This window comes from Gracilinanus agilis, chromosome X, assembly GCF_016433145.1.
Source record: "Gracilinanus agilis isolate LMUSP501 chromosome X, AgileGrace, whole genome shotgun sequence".
Lineage (NCBI taxonomy): Eukaryota > Metazoa > Chordata > Mammalia > Didelphimorphia > Didelphidae > Gracilinanus > Gracilinanus agilis.
Genome location: NC_058136.1, coordinates 62,777,817 through 62,800,136, shown reverse-complemented (window position 1 = coordinate 62,800,136; position 22,320 = coordinate 62,777,817). Strand labels below are relative to the sequence as shown.

At 36.6% G+C, this 22,320-nt stretch overlaps 1 pseudogene; it reads right to left on the bottom strand.

Moving 5' to 3' along the window:
* Nucleotides 1-15,684: 15,684 nt before the first annotated feature.
* Nucleotides 15,685-17,002, bottom strand: LOC123253603 (annotated as a pseudogene).
* Nucleotides 17,003-22,320: the final 5,318 nt, after the last annotated feature.

Sequence of the window (22,320 nt, the reverse complement as noted above, 5' to 3'; positions counted from 1 at the left end):
GTGGTAAAAATCAAAATTAATATAAAATGATAACTTAAAAATTATTATGAATTTTTAAAGATTTATTAGTAGCCAATTGAAAATGAGACCACGTGCCAGGCTAGCTTAGTCAATTTAAAAGGCATGCTGTTACCACTTGACATTCTGATGGATCAGAAGCAAAGAGGAAGTGAAAAACCAGCCCCTCAGTTTTTATCCTTCTGTCTAAGTCATTGCATAAGGACAGGAAACCAGTGGGCTCATAGGAAATGTAGTTCAGGGACTCCAACATTTCCAATAACACAGTGTCAGCCAAGGAGAGACATCATAGAAAGGTTTCTCACCCCAAAATGAGATCCATTTCCTTTTTAACTTGGCCATTATCCACAGTGTGAGTGCAAAAGGTTTTCACTAAGTAACAGCTTTATAAGGCAGTGGTACAGCAGATAACGCACATTCAAAGAAATACCAAAATTCCTAAAATTACAAGAGCACAGTTAATGACAATAGCAAACAAACCCACTATCATTAGGACACACATGAGTCTCTATAGCCACTGAAGCTCATGGATATTTGTCAAAAGTAAGCTAATCGTTCAACCTTGGCCAAGATATTTTTTAACAGAGTCTATTACTGCCATCCTTCCAAAATTTGGTAAGAGAGTCCAGAAAAACCTCAGTACTGCTAATGAAAACCTTTTGGGTCTAAAATGTCACTAAGAATATAGATCATTCTTGTGGAAGGTTAGAGTAAGCTGAAAAGTTATAAATATAAAAAATAATCCAGGAGCCACCAAGCCCCCTAGTAAAATCCTTCCCACCCCCCACATGAGATTATAACCCATCACAGGGTAACCAAGCCTCTTGGGAAACCTCTCTCCTCTTCAGTATGTAACAGTGTAAAAGGCATGTCTTTATATGTCCATCCATTGCAATGTGGAGGTGAGGACTACAATAGTGAAAATCACATCAGATGTCTCATCCGTTACATTTTTAATAAATGTGGAGGTGTGGAATAAAATAGTGCTTTTGCACTTCACTTCAACTACTAAATGGACTTTTGTAACCTTTTGTTACAAACAACTCAAAGGTAGGCAAATGATCAGTCAGAGGTAGTGGTGCTACTAGATATCTGAAAATCACTTCTGAAGACCCCTTAAAATAAATTGAGATTTTTAGCTCATTAAATTCTCCAAAGGTGGTATATAAGTTGTAACCATTTTGATGGAGTCCATCCATTATCATCTATGTGACAATTAGCAAAGGCAAAAAGGAACAACAGGCCATTAAGGTAACATGTGACCTTGATGGATCTGGTGACAAACCCAGAATCCATAAGCACCTATGGTTTTGCCATGGAAAAGGGTTTGCACAAATGGTTCATGGAATTTTACAATTGTATTTTCTCCAGTCCATTCATATGGGGAGGTACAAATGAAGACAATATAACAGAATATATAGTTAATAGCCAAAAAAACTTCTGGGTGTTTATGGGTTTTGCTTCTGGAGAAGTGCTTTGAAGTAAAAGTGCTATGAACCCTACCCTGATTTTTGGAATTTCAGGTAAATTTTCCAGAGTGCAATCATTGCAATAGATAAGTTTTTGTTTTTGTTTTTTAAAAAGACTAGTGAATCCTGATAATTATTTTTATAGTAATTTACCTTTAATTTTTCCCTTTCTTTTTTTAAGTGGAGAAGATTGGCCTGAATTAGCACTTTTTAAGCATCATTTTTCCCTGGTAAATGATCATTAGCATATGACTGCTTTTAGGGAAAGAAATCTCCCACATGGGAATTTTCTAGTGTAAAGGTTAAAATTAGTGGTTGGACCATGATTACATGAAATTATGTGATTGCCAGTATTTATTATATCTTGAGTCAGAAATTTATTTACAAATATTTACAAATAGAGAGGAAACAATAAAGAAGAGAAATGCGAGGGGGATAGAGAAGTTATCTATCCTATCAACCTAAATGTTTTGCTCTCGGTCTGCTTAATTAAGAGATTAATTAGCTCTCAACCAGGAAGGCTGGTAGTGAGTAACCACAGGGCCTTCTCCCAGATGGAAGCTAGTCCAGAAGACAGTATCTTGAGACTATCTTCTCAAAGACAATCTCCTCTGAAGGAGTTCAGAGCTTGCTTTTTATAGTGACTTCTTGTCCCTTCCCCTCTTCACAGGGGCCAGTCACAGTTTCCAATTTGTTTAGCACTGCCCAGGGGGCAGTGTCTGTAGGATCAACTTCTCACATTCTGAAGGTTAAGTTCTCATCAAAAAGATTCCCTGATTCCCAACTGATTAAGTTTCTAAGGGTGTGAATTCTCTAACTACCTAGATAGCTTCTCACCTCATACTATGTCCTAGGGTGTTTAATCTTTTGTTGATTCAATTCAAAAGCAGACAAAGGAGAGTTAATCCTATTTTCACAATCTAGTGAGGTACTAAGTAGGGGTACTTAAGTTACTGCTAACTCAGGATAGACAATACAATAAAGAATTCTCTTTCACACTAAGGATGTCCTGAATTTTATCACCCCAGCTCTGGAGTGTAGGCAAAGTGATTAGAATTTATTAAGGTTACGTTTAGTAAATTGCTTATTAAAAGGGAATTTATTTAGAACCCCTGAAGCACTATTATCTCAAGACATTTCTTAGGAGCCAATGCCTAGACAAGATTTTCCTGTATCCCGTTATAGGGAAATCATGGGAAAGCAGGAAATACTCCAAAAGCAGAGAAAGGGAGATTCCACAACTCTGGAGAGTGAGTTTCTTCTGGGGGGCAGTTGGACTTTCTCTTGGAGGGAAACAGTGTGTGAACTTCTCTGAGAAGCAGCTTATCTCCCTGGAAGTGGTTGAGTTGCGCCTGGACCCCACAGGTGGACTGTGTAGGTTAGATCATTACTCCCCTTCTTTCTGGATATTTTTCTTGTTCCTGTTTGTTCCTGTAACTCCCGTTTATGCTGAGATATTTGCCAAGACCTTGAAGCCAGCTGTTAGTGAGAATCTCTCCCTTTTGACTCTGGACCAGCTTACCATTCAGCCTGTTTCCCTACTGTAATTATCATCAAAGGGGGGAAATTTGGTCTGGTAGAGAGAAGGAGAACTGTTTGGGCAGTTACAATCTGGTATAACAACTACTAGGTTTTGGTGGGAGGCTTAGATATATAATTAGTGAGTTTGTCCCAATTCCCTTCCCTTCCTGTCCTTGTTTAATAAACCCTGTTTTGCACCATTGTGGATATCCTGTCAGTCTCTCTCTGGCTAGCCTTCCCAAGCCTTTGAACTTCTGATATTGGACCTAATAACTGAGTTACAATATATATCACCTAATTAATTACACAATCGACCTACTTTTTTATTTTAATCCAAGAATCTCCAGAATTCTATAATAAACCTGGTAATCCTATGTAATTTTGGGCAGTTTGCCAATAATTTTTCTATAAGTGTGCAACAGTAAATATTATAATGTAAATGTATTTTATAATTATAATTCCTATTGATTAGGCACATAGCACATTGCAAATATATAGATATATAAAAATATAATTGCAAGTGCTTATAGAAATAAAATATGGTATGGATTTATTTGTTTTAGGGAAAGAACTACATAGAACTGCGAGTTGCATAGCTTGTGGATAACGAATGAACAATTTTCAGAAGGATTCACTTTATCGACAAGCTGCACTGAATGTTCTTATCTGTAAGGTATGAAATCATAAAATTGAAGAAAATTTTATAATGCGTACATTATTCTACCTTTTGTTATTTCTTCGGATGTATTATGAAACAGTTTTTTATAGGGCAGATCTTGTTGGATTTTAAGTCTTTTTATTTACCTGACTTCTATAATGCACCTCAAAAATGAAAGGGCTTTCCCTCTTCAGAATTGGGGTCCAAGATTTGATTGATAAATTGGTTAATAGGGATGAACTTTACTTTTTAATTTGTATATACACTTGGAATAAACACAAATTTTTAAAGAAAGATGTTCATTTTCACTCATGTGTTTATTTTTCTGAAGTCCTCTTAAAAGTCATACCCAAGTGAATGATAATACTTATTTTGGGGTCTTGTCAAAGCTTTTTTTTTGTTTCTTTTCAATTGTTTTGTTCATTTACTTTAAGGTGTTTTATTTTATTACTCTTTGAATTTTAAAAACATTTTATTTTTATGTCACAACTTTTTCTTGTTGAAGTAATTTCTTTTCCCGCATACAGTTATCTTGTAGAAAAGAAAAATTTTAATTCAAAAAACAAAAACACAAGTTAGATAATATATGCAAATGTTTTCTATACTCAGTTGTCCCTGCTTCTGACTGAGGTTATGACATTTCAAATGATCTCTTTTCTGGGTTTAGCATTTGTTGTAATAATAACAACATTTTTAATAATAGCATTTCAAGATTTGCAAAGTGCTTTTACAGTATTATTAGTATTATTTTTAAAACTCTTGCTTTTGTGGTCAAATAAGTAGTTAACTGGATATAGAAGGGAGATCCTAGGTTCAAATTTAGCCTCAAATACTTCCTGACTGTATAGTCATAAGAAAATCATTTGACCCCTATTGCTTAACTGTCACCACTTAGTATATTAAAAGAAGGGAAAAACCCAAGAATCTCTTTTTTTCTGTCTTAGTTACAACTTTAGGACAGAAGGGAAAGGGGCTAGACAAACCAAATTAATGACTTCTGCAGTTCATACATTTAGGAAGTACCTGTAGCTGAATTTGACCCCAGAGATCCTTCTGTTTCCCAGGACTGGCTCTCTCCACTGTGCTACTTGCTTTCCCTTCTTGTTATTATGATGCTAATTTTCCTTATTAAGAAAATAACTCTGTAAAGGGTTAAGTTACTTGAGGAAAGATCTGATCTCAGGTTTTACAGTACTCTTAACCATACCACTACTGCTAAGTATTGGGTTTGATTTTCATTGTTTTTCCAAATGTGTTGTTCTATATCATATAATATATATTATAGAATATTTGTGGTTCATTGGATTTATTTTACTTTTTTATCAATTTACACAATTTTTCCTTTGGAAATTGTTTCAATTTTCTTTTAGTCAATTTACCAGTTAAATTGCATCCTTCATTCCTTTCTGTAGTGCATAGTAAATTCAACTATGTTCATATACATTTTGTTCAGATATCCCATAAGAATGGGTTCATATTTTGTTGCCAGTTCTTTTATACAACAAAATGTTCTATTGATTTACTATTAATCTTTTAAGTTATCACCCCAGTTTTAGGTTTAAAGATATTGTAAGCTTAGTGATTTGAATAATTTAAAAATATATGCTTTGTAAATAAGATTTTAAGAAATTTTAAGATATAGAACTAAATGTTAATTTCTTTCTAGAACTGCTACAAATATTATATGTGTGATGACATAAGCCGTGATTCTGAAGGAATGGATGAACAGTGCACATAGGCATTATGATATCCAGGGAAAAGAAATCATTTTCCTTTTGGATGTATCTTAAATAGTCTTATTTGTAGTATCAGTGATTCTGAGTCATGTTATCAAATGATCTATATTATTGGATATATTCAGAATAAGGGGCATGCAAGTATTTAGTTTTTAATTTTATATATTTTCTAGTTGAAGAAAAGTGGCAATCAGCTTTGTTATAGTTAATAGTAAAAGTTCTTAACTATAACTCTTGCTAGGTTTCTCTGACCTTGGAAGAAAATTTTACAGTTCTACTTTACTAACATCTATCTTGGAGAATTTACTTAAATTATGGATTGAAAAAAATTATTCTAAATAAGGATACATAGATTTCACCATACTATGATATGTGGTATATGCAAGCACAAAAAGATTAAGAAGTTCTGATTGATCCAGGCTTCCATGTTACCCATATCTGCCATGATAATATTCTTAGAGCATGGCCATGACACTTCCCTGATCAGTAAATTATAGTGGTTCCTTATTATCAATAAAATGAAACACAAACTTCTCTGTTAGACATGTAAAGTCCTGTACAACCTATTTTAAACTTACTTTCCCAGCCTTCTTTATATTGTATTATCCTTTGGTCTTGCAATTTAAAAAATACAATACCCTGTTTCCATTCTCCTTTTCATGAGATAGTTCCCATCCCTGAAATTCACTTTTTCCTCACCTCTCCTGGTGTAATCTTTTTGTTTCTTTCAAAGGTTAAATCTCTTCTCTCTGGTTTCTAGTTTTTTCCCCTTTAACGCTGTCTTTATTCTATATAATTATTTAATTGTGTTTATGTGTATATCTGTTGTTTCCCTCTATGGAATATAAGTTCCTGAGAGGCAAAGCCTGTTTGTGTATATATTTTGTATTCCCACTATTTCACATATAATATTTACTTCAATAAATACTTATTATTTATTTCCTACAAGGCACATTTTGCCTTTGGGGCAACTTAGCTTCATAAGAAGATAGCATGTTTGAAAGTTTTTAAATTCAAAAAATATTTATTAAAAATTTAGTCTTTTCAAGATGTCAGCAGATACTTTTAAGAATTTAGTTCTTAATCTCTAGCTTTCAGTTTCAATTAGCCTAGGAGACAAATTAGAATGGAAGAGAGACAATTAGTATAATAATGATGGGAAATCATGATGATAGCTCAGATTTATATAGTGTCTGCTATGTTCTAGATACTGAGCTAAGCGCTTTACAAATATTGCTTTTTATCCTCACAAAAGTCCTGAAAGGTATTGTTATGATCCTTTTCTTACAGCTGAGGAAACTGAAGCAGATAGAAGTTAGGTGACTTGCCCAAGGTCACACAGTTAAGAGTGTAGGTCCAGATTTGAACTCTGCAATTTTGCTCTCAGAAACAGCATGAAATAGTTCTATGATCTTCTGAAAACCCACAGTTTTGTCTTATCAAGTTTTGGATTATTTTCTTTCTTTTGTGTAGTATTTGTTCCTAGATACCTTTAAGTCATTACTAAACATGGAGGCGATATTTCCTTCTGTGTGATCTTTTTCTCATTGACTTCTATCTTTTTATGGTCTAAGATGTGATTTTCTTCCTAAAATTGTTTGTATTTTCAAACTTTTGTCTTTAAAATTTTTCTCATTACTTACTTCTCTCTCTCTCCTTTGATTTTGGTTTCTGTAGGAACTGGATACTGAAGCATCTGAATTTTCCCTCCACACTGGGCAATCCTGAGTTCTCTTGCCATGAAAGGAAAACTAGAATATTCCTTTTCCTTTTTGTTACTTCTAAGCTTTTTTTTCTGCCAACATTATCTTTTCTGCTTTGAGAGTCACATTGTTAATGTTTACTACCCAATCCACATTCTGGAGGCTTATCCTCTTTAAAGCATTTCCTTCTATCAATTCCATGACTTCTCCAAAACTTTATTTCCTATTGTAGTATTTTGTAATTTAGTATACCCATTGATGCTTCTTTTAATAATTTTCTAATTCTTCAGTCTCCTCCATTCCCATGACTTCATTCATTTAATCTATCTCAGCAATACACAAATATGATCTAAATTCTCTACCTAATCACAACTGAGAAGTGGTCCACATCCCTGATCATGAAAAAATTTTATCTAATTATAATCTTTTGTCCTTTATTCTTTTATCGCACCACAACGGATTTCTTCATCCTTTCCCAGGACTTCTAGTTCTTCCATTTCAAAAGTCTTTAGGGTGGCCATTAGCCCTGCAATTCCTGCTCTTTTTTGTATTGATGAATAAGATCAGTTCTGCATTGCTCCTCTATGTTTGTGATTTGTCTTTGATCCTGAATTCACAATATTAGGAATAACTCTTACCACCCACTGTTCTATCTAAACAGCTAGAGAAGTTCAGCAAAATTGTCATTTTACATATTGCTAATTATTTTACTCTCCTATTCTCCAATCTTTCTGTCCCTCCTGTAACTTCCATGAATTCTTCTTCACTTTTCCTTTAAGTGAAGTACCTTACCTGTTTCACTGAAAAAATAGAGGCAATTTACCAGAACTTCCCTCCTCTCACATAAACTGCAGTGACACATAAACTCCATTATTTCCAGGATCAGATATGAAATCCTCTGGTTTTTAAAGCTTTTCACAAGCTGGCTCTCCACCCCATCTCAGTTTTCTTTCTTCCTCTCTATATTAAGTGCTTACTTTGTATATCACTGAGCACTGTAGATGAAAACAAAGCTAAAATACCCCTGTTTTCAATGGACTCAGTTTCTAATGGAAGAAGTTTCATTTGTAGACCGTGTCCCTTGGGGTGCAGCAGCCATGCTTTTCTTTAATATCATTTCCATCTCCTTAAATTGGAATAATTTGGCAAAACGAAGGACTAAGGTCTGCTTATTTTTCTGGTTCTTCAGTAGCAGAGATAACTAAAATAGGTAATATGTGATGGAATAGATGAAAGACTATCTCGGACATTGCTTTCCTGGATGACAGGCATAGCCGATAGCAAAAGCTATTGGGCTCAAGAGAATGAACTGTTCCCATCAGGATCAAAGGAGGGTAGTGATAGTGATTTGATTTCCCTGTTATAGATTAGACTAGCTTGCATAGAATATTTTAAGCAATTGGTTACCACCTCTTTTTTTACAGAGGAAATATCATATTGAAATTTAATTAAAGAAAACTTCTTAAAAAATTCTTAGATCCCAGGTCAAGAACCACTGAAATATAGCCTAGAAGATCATTCATCAGGTAAATTGTAGAAGGTATTCCTGCATTGGACACTGGTGGGGAGGAGAGGAGAAGAGTCAATAGCATTTAGGCTTGGGTTAAACCTATGATTTTATCCAGTATATCCAACTCCAGCTGGAGGAATTCCTTCTATCAATGTAAATATGCTACTGTTCTGTGACTTTAGTCTTAAAGAATTGCCTGTGGAAGCGAGGTCAAGATATTTTTACATAGAACAACACAGCCCTGAGGCCAGATTGAATCTAGAACTCTCTGAACCTAAGACTGTCCCTCTTCACTATGCCACTCTGCAAAATATATTTTAATTGTTGTGTTTTTTTTTGCTTTTAGAATGAAGTACCACCTTGTTTCCATAATATCTTTGTCATTTAAGGTCATCATTGGTCCATATCCATCATTTAAATGTGTTCATGCTGTCTTTTTTAATCTGTAAGATTAATGGTTTAAGGGTTACTTTCAGTAAAGTTCCATTATGTAAAATAACATTTATGGAAGAATTTGAGAAGATACTTAGAGAACAGAAAGCAAAACTTGTTCATCATTTGAATAAACAGGTCACTAGAAAAGTTCATTAACTGTTTCAGGTGAATGTGATCAGAAGTGTAATGGTAAATATCTTAACCAGCTCTCAAAAAATGAATGAATAAAGCATCTTTACACTTAATCTGCATTATTACATTTTTGGTCCTTTTTTAAAGTCTAAATAATCACCAAAAAAATCCTGATTTGTAACATTTGCTGGCATCCAAGGTATAAATGGATAAACGGTCATATTGAAAGTTTTAAAATTTAATAATATAAACTGGCTCTCTTGAACCAGTATCAATTAGATTCAGCATGCTACCAGATATACTACACTAGAATTTAGGCAATTGGATTTAGCTGTGTCTCTCTTTTAAACTTTAGAAATGAGCTTTATAGGATGTTGATGAGACTCTGCTGAATCAGAGGCCATAAAAAGATCCTGTTTTATATATAAATGGATGACAGAAGGTAAAAGACCTTCCAGATTGTTACAGGTCTAGATTATGCACTGTCTTCAACTATATGAGACTATGATATACTAACCATGTTTTTTACTATATGTTCTACTATAACACAAGAGCAAATTACTGGTAATTCTGTACCTTATTATTTCAGATGAATTGACTTATTTTACATATATTTATATGTGACATGTTTTCTTACACTATAGAATATAAACTCTTTCAGTAAAATGTCATTCTGTTTTTGGATTTTGAATCTTCCCCACCTCTCCACCAGGAACAATATTTGGCACAGAGTAGTTGCTTAATAAATGCTTGTTTGAATGACTGATAAACAACTTGGTGGTACAGAGTTATGCTTCAACCACTATGAAACTTAAGTGATTCTGAAAAAGGATCTTTCCCCTTTCTTTTACACTGAATCCTGGCCTTCGAATATCTTCAATAATCTCAGCTTTGAGATCAGGTGGTGCAGTTTTGCTAAAGTGGCAGGTTTCTGTTAAAAAGAGAGAGAGAGAGATACAGGCTAAAGCCTCAAGTTCGGTTGCCACCTCTTTTGAGGAGATTGGGGCAGACTGAGGGACAGATTAGACCCATGGTCTAAGGCATTGATGGGCAAACTACGGACCACAGGCCAGATGCAGCCCCCTGAAATGTTTTATCCAGCCATGCAACATTCTTCCTGATCTGATGAATACAACAAGTAGGATACAATCCAATGAAACTTGGAAAGAGTTGCCTTAGAAACAGACTGACAGATGAGCATTTCCTTTCCTTTGGCCCCCTCTTTAAAAAGTTTGCCCATCACTGGTCTAAGGGGATGTTATCACTTCTAGGACCGTTGTGTCTATCTGTCTCCTACTTGCAGTTTGTTAGCATTTATTTGTGGTGAAGAGAAAAAAAGAATTTCCCTCTTCACAGAATTTTCTTTCTTAATAATGGTCATATAATTGGGCTGGAAAAGGCCTGGTAGTTTGGGGAATATTGCTGTTCCTAAGGTTCTTGAATTCATAGTCCTAGGTTTTTTCTGTCAAGACCTGAGCCATCATAGTCAAATATTGTGTGTTCAGGTAATGAGATAATGTTAAATAGCCTTGATATCACATAAAACTTCAATCTTTTGTCCCCTGAGCTATCCAAACTTCAAGCATGGTATCAATACTGTTTAAGGATAAAAAACTGGTCTTGAGTGTGGGAGTGAGGGTAGGGATGGGGTATGAGTGCTGCCTCAAAGCACCTATGAGATGGGAGTCTCATCATAACTGGAAAAAAAAAGAACTATTAAATAGTCAGAAAAGCCACTCTTTAATTAAGGAAAGAAGTTCAGTGCTCTCCTCCAGGCCTCCACACAGAGTTGCATGCTATTCACCCACTTAGGCCCCTGAAACTGGAGACTTTGGTTGCTCTGGCCACTGACAGCTGGGAGAGCTGACCACGCTAGATTGACAACTCCGAGGAACAAAATAATTTTGGATACCTATATACCATCTGGGGGAGCCATGGCTGGGGAAAGATGATTGACATTACCATAGCTACAAGGACATGAGAATGTTCAAACTATACTGACAGGATACAATCAAGCTTGGGAAAGGAATCATAGCCAGAAGCTAGGGTATAAGGGAAGGAGCTATTTATAATGGACACTAAAATGATAGTCTCTGCCCAGGTGTGGGTCTTCTTGGGAAAGGGTCTCTAACACAATGAGGGACACCACTCAAGACAAAAAGAGCTCCACCTAACTGGGATTGTCATTCACCTTAAGGTCCATTATTCATTCTGAAAGTGCTAAAATGAGATTCCCTTCAGGGTGGATTCTCAGGGGAACAGGGAACAAGTATTTTGGATCTCCAACTTACAAATTAGCCTTAAAACTTGGGGTTCATCAAATCTTACTAGTCTACAAGTTTGGGAGTTTCTAGATTCTATGTTGACACACACTCCTTTTGGGCAAGGCCTGACACTGCTGCCCAAACAAACTGACAAATGGGTGATGCTATAGAGTTTGACCCTATTACTAATGGTGGAAAAGATTAGGGTACAGGTATGGACAATTGGCATTTTGGCCAGTCCCCAAATACCCTGGCCATTAACACTTGTGCTAGAGAAAGGTAGGCTGTCTACCTTTGGCAAATTCTGACAACCAGCACATGACCCCAATACCCCCCAAAGTCTTTAGTCTCTTGAATCTGGTGGGTCCTGATGGTGGGTTCTGATGTAATGACTTCCACACCCTTTCTCTCCTGTTGATTTCGCCTTTGTACAGAAGGCTTCATTCACTATAAGGGAAAATAAGAGAAATCTATGAATATGTTCTCTAATAGGACTTTGTCAACTCCCAATATACTTACTTACTACAAAGCTTAAACACACTGCTAACCTTAATCTGCAATACTATCAGTACTTGACACTGATGCTTAAATCAATGCTTGAAAAATCAGCCAATGGTCTTCCGAGCTACTTGTGGCTCAAAATAGAAAATCAGCTAATACCAAGTAAAATTCTAATTAAATATTTTGTTACAAAAATTCCAAAATCATATTAAAAATGACTGCATGACCATTTCAGCTTCAAAACAATTTTAAAAGTCACATTAAAAAGTCTCAAAATTAAAATTAAAATTAACTCCAAAAATTCTCAAAATTAAAAATGCTTCTAACTTTCCCTAATTTTAAACCTCTCTCACCCCCCCTCCCCCACCCTTGGGGAGTTTGACACGCTAGGAATTTAAGAAACTGTTCTCATTTACCTTTAACTACTACATCAAGTTTAACTATGAACATGCTTAAATAGCTTAGACTTTTTACTCCTATTAATTATTACTTTGCATGAAAGAAATAATGTTGCAACTGAGTCACAGCCAAAGCAAAAGGCCTGTAGATAAAAATTATTGTGGAAATAATTCTCTTGTTGTTTCAGTATTATGGGATTTCCTGATTCAATTGAGTTCTAGCCTGTCTAAAGTATCTATTCATTGTCAGTAAGGACTCATTTACCACTGAAGGCCTAGTTTATAGGTGATTTTCCTTAGCATTCCTAGGCACAAAAGGCTCCCTCCTTATCTCATAGTTTCCTGCCTTGAGGCTTCAAAATGTATAAACTTTAGTGGTACTGGGAAGCAATTCAGTATTCTATCTGAATCTTATTTATTAACAGTGCTGTTTAGAATTTATTATTTGCATGTGTATTGCTTCCCCCTTTTTGGCACTGATATTTGCCATGTTTTCTTTATTACCTGGGACCTCTTTGAACCTGAATCATTTAAAATGGCTAAAAATTTTCATCTATCTGCTTCCAAAATCCCCATTTTTTAGGCCTTGTCTTTCTAAGGCTTCCTTCATTATGATTTCAGAAAACTTGCTATAAGAGGAAAAAAGTGAGAAGTAAATTAAAATGAGGGAGAACTGTTCCCCTAATTTGGAATATTAATGGCATGTGTAAGTTGTCAATGATCAACAGTCACTTGTAGAACTTGACAGGAACTCAGCTGAGCCATTTCTCAGCCGTTCCATTTGCCCTTGTGACTACATCAATAACCACTTTTCCTCCATAGTATCTTTTTTTTCTCCAATTATCTTCCCAAAGAATTCACTCTTAGATGGAAATTCTCTCTAGCCATGCTCAGGGTTTAAAATAAATTATCTTCTGTTATTAACAATTACTTCTAGGCTCCATCATTTCTTTCCTAAATTCTTCTGATTCTGCCTCCTTAGGCGGTGGGGAATATAAGATAATAGCATTTCTTACTATGGCTTGTGTCAATGTGGAATCTAGAAACCCCAAAACTTGTAGCCACATGGAATCTGAAAACCCCCAAGTTCACTTAGCTTGAAAGTTGAAGACCTCAAGGTTGACCATCTATTTTATGGTATTCCTTCTTTTCTTGGGTCCTATGATACTACACTCTGCTGGTTTTCCTACTTCTCTATCCTTCCTCCTCTTTTTACTGGCTCATTATTCACACTGCACATCCCAAGTATGGGTGTTTTCGAATTCTCCTGGTGCCTTTCCTCTTTCATTTCTCTTGGTGATATTCTTTGCACTTGTGCATTTAGATATCATCTTTTTGAAAATGACTCTCAGAGCTATGTTTAAAAACTCCAGTCACATCCCTAAGTTTCAGATCCACATCATTCAGTTGGCCTGTTGGATATTTAGACCTTGGAATCCCAAAGGCAACATGTCCCGAACAAAATTAATTATCTTTATCCCAATCTTTTCCCCTTTCAAACTTTCTTTTTGCAGTTAAGAGTACTTCCATCCTCCTCAACACTCAGGTACAAAATCTTAGTGAGAGCTGTGACTTCTCACTCTCATTCACCCAATATAGCTGCCCAGCAATATATGGCCCAGCCTTGCCTTTTCTATAATAACTTTTACAAATTCCTCTATTTGTTAAGTGTCCCAACATCTGTGCCACCACCATCACTGATCAGCAGAAAACAAGACTAGAAACAGTAAACCCAAGAGCCATGGGAATTGCTCTTCCCTTCCCTCTACAGACCACTAGCCTTGATACAATCCAGTTCTTACAACCAGATAGTAAGCCCTGTGGAGAAATCTACCTGACACATGTCTCTGGAAGTCATGTGTCAGAAATGGGTACATATATTTTTATCAAAAGAAATGACTTTCAAAAAAACAATAGCTAATGCTTATATAATGCCAACAACAGATGAGGAAATTGAGACAGGCAAAGGCAGGTAAATGTCTGAGGGCCATATTCAAGTTTCAGTCTTCCTGACTCCAAGATAGGAGGTTCTATCCACTGTAACAACTCACTTAGCACACTGAAGATTATGAATATCTATGGGGTCATGAAGAATCAAACACAAATGAATGACAAAAATATCCTCTTTTTAAAAAGAATAGGGAGAGGAAAATGTGATAAGTTTCAAGATAGGGGAGAATTAGAATGATTTCTATGGGGAATGAACAAATAAAAAGGGAAGAATAAAAAAGGTTCCCTGATCAAGTTTGGTCAATAAGCATTAAAACGAGGAGCAAATAGCATGAGTAATCTAAGGTTAACTGTGAAAGAGAATTCTTTACTCTAGTGTCATTGCTGAGATAAAACTAACTTAAGAACTCCTACTTAGTACCTCACTAGTGTAAGAGGGAGATTTTAGATATTTTATAGATATATATTTAAAGTGTGGCCGCCAGGAATCAACAATTCAGATTGATTCGGTAATTAAAATAGACCCAAGTGAGGATTGGGTTTAAGGTAGTTTATTTACAATTAGGAAGGTAAAAGGTAAGGAAATAAAGAGAGGGAGAGGATAGTCCAGGCCTGCAGAAGCCTGGACAGAGAGAGAAGGTTAAAAGGCTAAATAAATTAGACTACAAGCCACAAGGCCTAGCAATCAGATAGGCTAGAGCCTACTTAAGGTAGAGTCTGGAAAACACCAAGGTAGGCCAAGGAAGTCAGCCTAACTTACCCACGCGACCATTCAGAGTTGAAGCTGCCTGCAGTCTCCTCAGAGATCCTTCAGCACCATGTTCAAAGCGGGAACTCCCTAAGCAGGAAGTAACTGACATACTTGAAGAGATAGTGTGTTTCGTCGCTTCCTGTGGGTCCACCTCTAATTCAAGTGGACAAATGGCAGCCTCTACACTGATTTGGACTGCCCAAAGGGCACTCCCTTGTTCTTGATTTGTTACTTATTGGCACGTGTGGGTAACTCATCCCCTCCCCACTAAGGGAGGTGGGGATGACATCATCTCTATGCCTAGGGTAAGTAGAGTTTTGACTATAAATGGGCTAGAGCTAATTCTATTTACACACTAGACAGAAGATAGGATTAACTTTGCTTTGTCTACCTTTGAATTGAATCAACAAAAGCTTGAACACCCTACCTAGCACTAGGTGGAGGAACTAGCAAACCACTTAAAGAATTCACATCTTCAGAAACTCCTTGTTTAAATATTTGTTTAATGTCTTGTGACTCTTACTTATGTCATTCATCACAGATTTAATAGCTTTCAATTAATTTAACTTTCCAGTTGAGCTAATTTGTGGATTATTGGCTGTTTTTAAAAAAATTTTATTTGAGTCTGGCCTTTTATTTCATGAGAGGTTTTCCACAGTAGCAAGAAGTTCAGGTTTCAGAGCTCCTGGGGGCTGCTCAGCCCCTGATGCCTTGATGTTGTCCATGATGGTTGCATCCCAAGAGAAAGTTAGAAGAGCTGAAGGCACCAGCCAACATTGGTTGAAGGCTAAGCTGTCCTCCAAACAGTTTGTGCCAGCCTACAGGAAACAGTTCAAAGGGGCAGCCAATCACTTTGCAGTGCCTCCCTCACATAGCTGTAGAGTGCAGACAGCAGTGCCTGAGTGCATAGAAGGTACCCTGGAGGATGTGCCCATCTGGAAAGTGGACCCGTAGGAGGGTATAGGTATATTTTCTCATTTCCCTCTGCTCCTCCTTCTCCTGCATGGCTTTGCATTGGCTCTGGAAGCACAGACAGCCATTCCACAGTATCTGTCCTTAGTTTTTGCTCCCGTTTGAGCTCCTCAGTTGTGAGGTTGAAGAAGTTCCTAGATAGGTCAAACTGGGCAGCCAGAGGGGAGGGCTTGAAGATTCCTTGCTGCCACGCCAGCTGAGTCCACACTGTTTCTGAGTTCTGCAGTGCAACTTTGTGCTGTTCTAGCTTCTCTACTTGGGCATCCTGCCCTAGCACACAGAATTCTTCCAAAGCCTCTTGTTCTGAACAGGGAGAGTTGTCTTCTCAAACACAATGGCCCTGAAAAATTCATTAGCACCTTCTATCTGCTCCTGAAACACTTTGTTTGCAATTTGATTTTCCTGTATTTCTCCTCTTCTGGGTGAAGATGGATGTTGTCCAGGTACTTGGCAGTGGTGTCCACCCCCAATTTCACTTTCTCTTGGTCCCTGTTGAAAGTATGGATCTTCACAATGGAAGCAGTACCTGGGTCTTTGTCCCTACTTGTTAATGACCTCTTTGATGTGGGCATCCCTCTGGTCCTTTCTCAAGATAGCTCCAGTATATGGGCAGGTAACATAAACCCCAGTTACAGACAGGTTTTCAGAGCCCTCCTCTTCAGCCTGAGGTATCACATTTGCTCCAGAAGACTCAGAGATCCCACTAACAGTGGCTTCTGCTTGTAATTCCTTCTTCACTTGGTTCCAGATGTAATCTTGGGATGTGGGTCCTCAATACTGTGGGTATTTCTGTTCCAGCTTGGCCAGTGCAGCCGCCACTGCCATTTGGGCTTCATTGGTAGGTTCCTGATGGGTTTGCTTGGTTGCTTGTTGGCTCTGTTGTTCCTTGGAGCCCTTTACTCCAACCATGTCTGTGAGTTTCTGCCTGGACCCTGCACTCTTGAACTTGATATGCACCTTGATCTCTTGGAAGAATTTTTTCATGGCTACCGCAGGAAGGGGAAGGGGCAGCGGTGGTGGTGGTAGGGGTGGGGGATTGGGAAGGCCCAGGCTGGAGCAACTCCAGTCAACAACCAGAAGGAAAATACACTGTTCAGGAAGTCCTCTTTTTCCAAAAATTTAAGAAAATTAGAGATCATAGTTGTACTGTTCTGAATTAGATCTTTTGTCTTTTTAATAAAATCTTTTGGAAGCATTAATGATGGAAAAATGTTATAGAATGAAAGGAAGAATCATCTAACTGGGTTTTCTCTTCAGTACAATATATACCTTTTGGCGGGGAGTGGAATTTATGTGGATGATGACATTTCTTTTCATCACTTGCAAACTTTAGCTTTTTTTTCTTCTGTTGCACCAAATGTGATACATTCTCAAACACACTGACACATATGGTAATAAAATTTAACAGAGGCTCAGGTTGGCAAATATAGTAATGGCAATGGTTGTTTTCATCCATTATTTTTGATATCTTGTTTTGCTCAAAATTGCGCCAGATGCATTTTCTGCAAAAAGAATTGTGGCAATTGTCACAACAAATTAAGTTTCCATCTTTTGCAGCACACTGTCTGAAATATAAAAAAAAATCATTAAAGCATTATTCCTAGAGGATCAACTATTTAAAAATACAACAGAATCAAGATTAAAATCTGCCAAATACAAGAATGTCAAGAAAATCAATCTGATTTTTAAAAAATCATACACATACACACTACACACGTCCAATAAAACCGAAGGGTTATTTTTTTAAAGGGAAGCATATTTCTAAGGAATAGTTTAAAAGAGTATTTCTCACATTTATGCATATTTACATACACAGATGTGTTTATGCTCATACAAATATTTTCGTTTAGTCTTTATTTAGTCATGTCTTGATTTTTCGTTCTGTCTCTTGGGATTTTTCCTTCCTGTGGCGGCTTTAGTGGAGCAAGGATTTTTGAGCAGGTAGAAAAATTTAGTCACCTGATTATATTTTGTCAGATAATAAACTTTATAAAAATAATATTTCAAGTACTGGACATTAATTTAAATCCTACATTCATGGCAACCAGAAGTGGAGTTCAGAACCCTTTATTCTCTCTGAGTAGATAAGTTTCAAAAGAAACCACATTTCTCCTCCCCACCCCACCCCCATGGAATTCTCGTCAGAGTTTTCCAAGCACTGGTGATACCTGCTGCTGCTGATCCTGCTCCTCTTCCTGCTACTGCTGTTGCTGTTATAGCTGCTGATTGCTGCCAACAAGCTGAGAATCCTTGGAGCTGCTCTCCAAACAAGCTGGGAAAGTATAAATACCTCTTTCCCTTACATTGCCAACACCTGAGTAGCTTCTAGTTGCTTGACTTAGAAGCCCAGGTGTGTTTCCCTTAGGCAATAATTAGCCTCCTAAAGGGTTTTTACCCCAGGAAAGCTTATACCCTCTTAACACCCAGTCCAAGTGGCAGGGGAAGCAAGCTGCTCCCTGGCGTTTTTTACCCTTAGGGGAGAGGGGAAGCAAGGTTACTCTTTCAAATAGGAAGTAGAATTGCAAGCATGGACCACTCTATGAAAGAGAGATGCATTACCTATCTCAAACAGCTCCCAGTTGTAGGATGTCTCTACTTCCTAACGTTCCTGGGCTCACTGCTCCTAATGATGAGCTTGAATAATCCTGAGATTCAGGGGAGAAATTCATCTCCCTACACCCCCTTTCTATTCTGGCCTGCCCAGTCTCTACAATACATCCAATTTGTGATTCCTCCATACTATGTTCAGTGTGGAATTCTCCCTTAACTTGGGAGATCCCAGAGGTGTGACAAAAGTAACCTAGATGGATGATGACACTGGGGAGGGGAAGGAGTCTTAAAGAGTCTGGAGGTGGATTTTAAGCCTTTTCAGACTCCATTGTTTTATGGAAATCTCTGTATTGGAATTTGGAAAAAAACACAACTCTTGAATTCAGTACCTGTATGCTGTCACATATATTTTATTTGCTGACTGCTTAAGATTTTATTTTGTTTGTTAAGATCTGTTACACTATGTCACTTTAAGTTACTACGTTTTGACAATTAGCTATCACTGTCTTTATTTGTACCTTCCCCATATTACTGGACTGCAGAAAATACCATTGTAAAAGTACCTTTGAGTTATTTGTAAAAAGAGTGAAATGAGCAGAACCAGGACAACTTTGTACAGAAACTGAAACATTATGGCACAATCAAATATAATAGACATTGCATGCAACGATCTAAGACAATCCTAAGGGACCTATGAAAAAGAATGCTATCCACAGCTAGAGAAAGAACGCTGGGAGGAGAAATGCAAAAGAAAAACATATGATTCATCACTTGGTTATATGGATATATGATTTGGGGTTGTGGTCTTTTAAAGATTACTCTATTACAAATATGAATGATATGGAAATAGGTTTTGAGGAATAAGACATGTATAAACTAGTGGAATTGCTTGTCAGCTCCAGGAGTGGGGAGGGAAGAGAAAAGGAAAGAATATGAATCATGTAACAAGGGAAAGATATCCTGAAATAAATAAATAAAATAATGTGTAGGGAAAAAGCTTTAAAAAATTTTAATGTAAAAAAATAGACCAGCTCCTGTTGCTGGAGGCCTGTACTAAGGATGAGGGAGAAGGAGGAGAGGTGGGGAAAGTGGCTTCTATTCAGAGATGTGCAGGTCTTGGCAATAGCTTGGTTATGGAAGGAAAGAGAGAGTGAGAGACCCAGATGGCTCCTACATTGTCAGCCTGGATGACTAGAATTACAGGATAAGATGCTATTGCCTTCCACAGTAACACAGAAGGTAAGAAGAGGGTTTAAGCAGAAAGATCATGAGTGCTTTTTTGGACTGGGCTGAAGATGTCTGCCGAACATCCACTTCTAGATGTGTGAAAGGAAGGTGGAGATGAAAAACTGAGTTCTTGCCCTTCTGGTATGCAAAGAATTCATTCTCAGGAAACACCGTGTTCCTAGTTTCTTCTGATATATTTATCATGTTCTACTTCACCAAGAATAAATTTACCAGAACAAATTGCTGTCTCCTGGCCTACCATAGTTCAAAATGCTGTTGGCATAAACCGGGCTTTCTCCAACTTAAACAATTTCTATAAACTACAAACACACCAAACACATACCATACACCCCACAGACAAAATGAATTAGCTTTGGTGAAGCAGAATAAATATTCTTCAGAAATGGTAATACTTAATTTAAACCAGGGATATGCTTGGAGCTATAAAACCTCTGACACCAAGGGGTCCATGGATAGATGAAAGAAGCACAACATGCTTCCAGTCACCATTATTTTATTCACTTGTAACTTATAGCCTTCATTAAATTATGTTTTTAACTGTGTAGTTAAAATTAATTTTAAAGAATGAATATTTTTCATATAAATAGAACAAAAATATAAAAAAACATTAATTCCTAGTACACATATTTTTATGTTCCTAAATATTCTGGCTTTGTTTAAGTCAGTGTTGCTTTCTGAGAATGCCATTATAACTAGACAAGAACTACATATTTGAAGAGGCAATTGTCCAGTTTGAAAATAACTACTAAAAGCCAGAATTATACATTTAGTCTGCCACTTTTTATTCCCCATTGTATTGTCATTATGAGTGGTACAGCTATAGTCTACATAAGCCTTTTCCCCTATCATCAAAGAATTGAGAATCAAAAGTACACTTTAACTACTAATAAAAACTCAGATGATGTGGACCAGAAAAGGCAGATTATCACCTGTTTTGACTGGACCCTTTCTGAGTTTATATGCACTTTAAAAAGGAAGATTTCTCAAACCCGGCCTCAGCCACTTCCCAGCTGTGTGACCCTGGGCAAGTCACTTGACCCCCATTGCCCACCCTTACCACTCTTCCACCTATGAGACAATACACCGAAGTTAAGGGTCTAAAAAAAAAAAAAAAAAAGGAAGATTTCTACAAGGTACTTCATTTCTATGTAGTTTCTTCTCAGATGCAAAAAAACATCTTTTTACATTCCATTTTTTAATTTTAAGAGATTTTGGAATATTAAATATTTTAATGTTTCAAATTCACTCACAATTGGAATGACCTCCAGGAATTGATGCAGAGTGAAAGGAGCATAACCAGGAAAACCTTATACACAAAGATGATACGCTGTGGCACAATCCATTGTAATGGACTTCTCTACTAGCAGCAATGCAATGATCCAGGACAATGCTGAGGGACTTATGAGAAAGAACGCTATCCACATCCAGAGACAGAAATGTGGGAGTAGAAACACAGGACAAAAACAACTGCCTGATCACATGTTTAGATGGGGATATGATTGGGGATGTAGACTCTAAGCTATCACCCTTATGCAAATATTAATAATATGGAAATAGGTCTTGATCAATGACCCATGTAACATCCAGTGGAATTGCTCATTGGCTCCGGGAGGTGGGGTAGGAGAAGGGAGGGAAAGAACATGAATCATATAACCATGGAAAAATCTCCTAAATTAATTAATTACATAAAAATTTTCAAATAAAAAAATTTCATTCACAATCAAAGAAATCATACTTACCCCACTTTTTTGGATTTTCCACTGTGCAAAATCACTGTATAACACTAAAATGTTTGTCTAAAGAAAGAGCAGAAGATTAAAATAAATAACCTCACATTATACAATGTTTATTTAAGAAAAATGAAGTCATCAATTAAGTTGATTACTTTAAAATATACATTAGAAATAAGAAAATGTGATTAAAAAAGAAAAAATTCAGTGCCAGAAAAAATTAAAAAGGTTAATTTGAAATCAAGAACAAAATAATGCAATTTTCAAAAACCGTTTCCCAAAAGTATGTGCAAAATAAAGCAACTGATCCTAGGCACAGGTTTATAATAGTGTTACAATAAAAAATACTCATTTAAGAACAATCAATTATAATAATTATAGGAATTTTTTTTGGAGAAGGGATCCCTATTAAATTTCTCCTGTGACACAATATGTTCTGTAGACAATAAAAGGAGAAATAGAAAACAGCAAATTTCTCAAGTAAATATTCATGAAATAATGTAAATGAATGCATAAATGATAAGAAAGGGGATTATAAAACTTTGATGGGTTTATATTAGGAATAAAGGCTAAGTTGGGGTTGAGAAATCTATTGCCTTAAGAGGGTTTATAATAACAAAAATAAATTTGTTTCACTACTCCTTCTCTTTGGTGTTTCTCTCTCTGTGTCTTTTCCATCTCCATTCCCTGTATTCCCTTCTCTCTCATCTTCTGATTCTCCCTCCTTCCTGTCCCCTCTTATTCACCCTCTCTCCTCATTTTCCTCGTCATTGC